This window comes from Neolamprologus multifasciatus, chromosome 4, assembly GCF_963576455.1.
Source record: "Neolamprologus multifasciatus chromosome 4, fNeoMul1.2, whole genome shotgun sequence".
NCBI lineage: Eukaryota > Metazoa > Chordata > Actinopteri > Cichliformes > Cichlidae > Neolamprologus > Neolamprologus multifasciatus.
In genome coordinates this window covers 6,582,023-6,586,441 of record NC_140442.1, presented here as the reverse complement: position 1 = coordinate 6,586,441, position 4,419 = coordinate 6,582,023, and the positions used below count along the sequence as shown (strand labels likewise).

At 40.3% G+C, this 4,419-nt stretch overlaps 1 non-coding gene across 1 annotated transcript; it reads left to right on the top strand.

The window, feature by feature from the left end:
• Positions 1–754: 754 nt before the first annotated feature.
• Positions 755–828, top strand: trnai-aau (transfer RNA isoleucine (anticodon AAU)). Its single transcript has one exon. It is a non-coding gene; the product is annotated as a tRNA-Ile (tRNA).
• The last annotated feature ends 3,591 nt before the right edge of the window (positions 829–4,419 follow it).

Below are 4,419 nucleotides of genomic sequence, written 5' to 3'. Positions count from 1 at the left end.
CACACATCATCTATATGACAGCCTAAAGACAGCCTGTCAGGAGGAAAGTGTATGCTCTCTTACAGCTCTGGCTCAGCTCCAGTCTTCAGCGTGTACTTTTTGTGGTTTTATATTTGCAAACGATTTGTGAAGGGTGAAAGCACCTCCTCCTCTGTGTTGAATCTCATCTATAATTCTTGTTTTTAGATCTGTAACCAGTCACAGGTGATGTACTATCCCCTACTTGGCAGCCAGTTAAAAACATGTGGCGTCCACTCTCCCGACTCCGTATGGCTCCCCCGGCATGTTTCCCAATGCATGCTGAGAAATAACTGTATACAGTGGGCCTCCAACTGTTACATCAGGCACAATGTGTCACCTCAACGGCAAAAAGATAAGAAATCAGTGTGGTTAAACATCACACAGGGGTCATCCCGTCTTTAGACTCAACAGGAGAGGCTCTTGTCTCGACTAGACTTATCTTTGTCTAAACGCAACATCTGTATTTTATATCCACACCAGTACGCAAGAAATCAAATCCATTCCCTCAGTTTACATCGTTCTTTCAGATCTTATGCCATGTTTTTGACAAAGCAGTATTAACCTTAACACTGCTTTCCCCACAGGTTGTGAACAAAAGGCAAGTATTGATAGAATATGTGAATATTTTTTATTCTATTCATGGAAGGCAAAAAAACATTTCCATTATGTTCACACTTGACCAGAATAAGTTCAGAACATATCAATATCCGGCAAAGAGGTGGTGTACAAGGTAGGCCAGTTAGCTCAGTTGGTTAGAGCGTGGTGCTAATAACGCCAAGGTCGCGGGTTCGATCCCCGTACGGGCCACAAGCTGTTTTGGGAGGGGAAAGCTCAGTAGGCATGAACAGAAGGTCAGTTGTTCAAACCCACTAAACATGCTACTGTGAGTTACCCCTGAGCAAGGTACCGTCCCTACACGCTGCTTCACTGAATGAATGCAGAGAGTAAGTTTATGGAAAACCAAGACTGTGAATCTGAGACCATTACATCATTGGAGATGATTTAAAAAAAAAAAAAAAATTCTAACTGTAGAGGAGGGAAAAAAGTTGTGGTCCTTCAAGACAACTGTATAATTAACTTTTTATGTAACTAATCTATCAAACAAGTCGTAGAACGGCCAAAAGTTATTCACAGTTAAGGGTGTGACTGTGACGGTTGGTGCTTTCAGTGAGAGTTGGGTGCGGTTTTGTCTTGTTCAGCATTCAGTTATAGTAATGCTCAGCAAACTCCGGCGTTTTCTTTCACACAGGGATTCAGACAAGATGAAACCCTATGAAAATACGAGATGGAGAAAATGAGGTTCATCCTGTTCAGTAGTGGAAGTGTAGTGGAAGTCATTAATCACTAACCCAATTAGGAGAGGAGCTAACTTCACTTAATAAATCACTTTGCACAGCTCGCAGTGAAAAGAATTGTCCAAAAAACCCAAACTTGGTTATGCGTTTGTGGCTTTTGTCAATGCTACGCAAACGCCTGACTTTATTTGCACACGCTGCACATCATAACGCTTCTGCTCATTAACTCAAAGTTTCTTTCCAGCACAGTTCACAGTCCAGGACCAGCTTCGCTTGTCCACTTGTGTTGTCAGCAATACAGGATGAGTGCTCCACCTCTCTTGTGGCTGAGGCCAAAACTACACCCAACCACTGCAGTCTTTTAAATTGCATAAAACGGAAAATATGTAAAGCGTGGGTGGACTTCATGATTATATGTGGGCACAGTGTCATCATTGGAATGTTTTTACAGTCACTACTTGAAGACCAAGTGACATCCTTTGTCTGTGAAAGACAGAAAATGCTGTTCTTTGACTCGTAACTTGGTGCTGGGTCCTCTTCAGTACAAATGAATTTTACTATTACTCACATATTTAAGCAGCATTAATTCTCAATGCACTAAAAGATACTCTTAGTATTTGGATGTTCAAGTATTTGGTATCAAGACTGGTAGCGACAAGCCAAAGTTTTTCTCACATAGTTAAAAACCAATAGGAGGGCATGAACGTGCATAAAAGGAAGGACACACACTTTGCTCATTATTGTCTTAGTAACCGGATTTGTTTTGATAAAACATGCTTAATTTGGCCTCCAGCTGGGTTACAAAAACATCAAAATTATATGGTCAAAAATTGAGATGACAGTCATTTTTGATCACCAGATGCAGATACTATCTGCTCTTCCAATTTGTAGTAAATAGGTCATTTGGTGGGAGGATGAAGGGTGTCTTGAACTGCTATTTGCGATGTTTAAATGCTCACTGTAGTATAATTTGTGCTTATTGTGCAGTTAAATTAAGTTTCCCTTGGTCTGGTTTTGACTAAAAGAAGAAGAGATAAATAAATTACATACAATTAGATACATAAATAAATAACACTGTGTTGCCGGGAATGTCAAGTGTTGCTGCCCTCAACTAACGCCTTTTACCATGCAGCAAGCCCTCTTCATCAAGATTATATTATAATTGTGACCTTGCCGGCTGACATAATGTTTCCTTTTGCCGACCAGCAATAAGACTGAAACGTGATACATGCAAAAAGAATGTATCCTACCAAAGGCCTTGTAAACATATATCAGTTACAGCACGAATAGAGTTCACATTCAGAGGGCATTTTTCTATTTATGGCTGTTTCCTCTGCGTGTTGTAGAACATCTATTTTACACTGTTAGGACAGTGATGACAGCATCAACAACAAGGTTGAAACGAGCTAATTATTAACATTTATTTAACATGTGCAGGAATGGCAGGACCCGTGGTGATTACTGGCACTTCTATAGTGGCTCTACTGACACTGTAGTGATTATAGGTTCTAAATCCTGGCTCAAGCATGACCATCACACGAATGCAATATCAAAGACGCTAGTATTGATGGAGAAGAGCGCTGTCAAAGTCGTGAGAAGGGGGTTAGATAGAGACGATACAGGGGTGATCTTAAAGGAGGATGTAGGAAGTGGGAAAATTGATGTGTCCCGAGATCAATAACGAAGAGCATTCGGATCTCAACAGTGTAACTGAATCGCCTAGTGGCTGCTGCTGCTGTTTCAGGGACATCAGCCTCTGTGTCCCCTGAGCTGATGATCAGTGGAAAAAAATTAGAAATGCTAGTGTCAGGGAGATTGTAGAAGAAAAGGTTGGGAGAGGTTTGAAGCAGATAAAGCTGTCCAATTTTTGGTGACACCAACTGGTTCGTTGCCACGTTTTCTTGGATCAATATCCATCAACACTGGTTTTCCTTAAATGTAAAGGCTAAGTACCTCAGTGGGCATCAAACACAATTACAATCCTTAGACGTGCATTAGTGGTTTTGGAGTGGTCTCGCCAAATTTAGTATGATCTTGACAAAAAAAAAAAAAAAAAGATGAAGCAGATGGCACTTAATGGGATTAATGTGATCTAAACTTCAATAAACCTCAACGTGTCTGGCAGGTTTCCAAACAAGTGTTTCAAAATGCACTATTTCAAAATGCAGTCAAAGTGTGAAACTGCCAAATGCTGCACTAGAAAATGAGTCATGAATTAAAGAGACTGTTCAGCTTGGTAGATAAAATTCAGGACTAGACATCAAAAACACATTTATAGTCTAAACCCCTTTCAGGAGGTTCCTCTTCAAGTGCGCACAGCACTAAATTGTGCCGTAGCATCAGCAACACACGAAACCAGAATTCAGTGAAAATCAATCCTTTTTACAGTGCACTTCTCGCTGTGAAGTGGGAGGAAGAAAAACCTCATCTTTCAGTCTTAAGCTCAAGATCATCACACAAGACTGAGTGAGCTGCTGCTGATCTGTGGCTCAGCTGAGTCGCCCTCTTGTGGTGCATGGCGACAATGCACCTTGAAGTCCATCATAGGACTATACTTTTTTTTTTTTGCAAAGGATTCACAACACATTCAAAATAATAATGACAATAAAAATATAAAGTAGTAAAATAAAACCACTATTGAATATAAAAGAAGGAATAGGTGCAGTGATTTTGTGGACTTGTTTTTCTGTTGACCTAATTTTAGAGGTAAGTTTGGAGACTACTGGAATCCGTGGTGCTCTTTCTTTCTGTTTCCAATATCCTTCCTTCACTTTTAGAAACATTAGAAACACACTTTAGCATAATGCAATCCAGCTCAACAATGCCACAAGCTACAGCGAAGTCTTTGGCATACCAGCAGCCACTCCGCCACAAAAAACACGATTAATTGAAGAACCAAACGCTACATTAGCATAAATATGTAGACACTCACGAGTAATTGTCATTACTGGTAAACTGGCTGATACTCGGTGGTCGACTTAGCCCAGGTGTTAGAAAGAGGGTTTCCCCAAACCTCTCACGTGACTCTTTCGTATAAGATATAAAGATATCATTAATTTCTGTAACGTGCACGATGATATTAGATCAAAGGCAGGATAAAAGT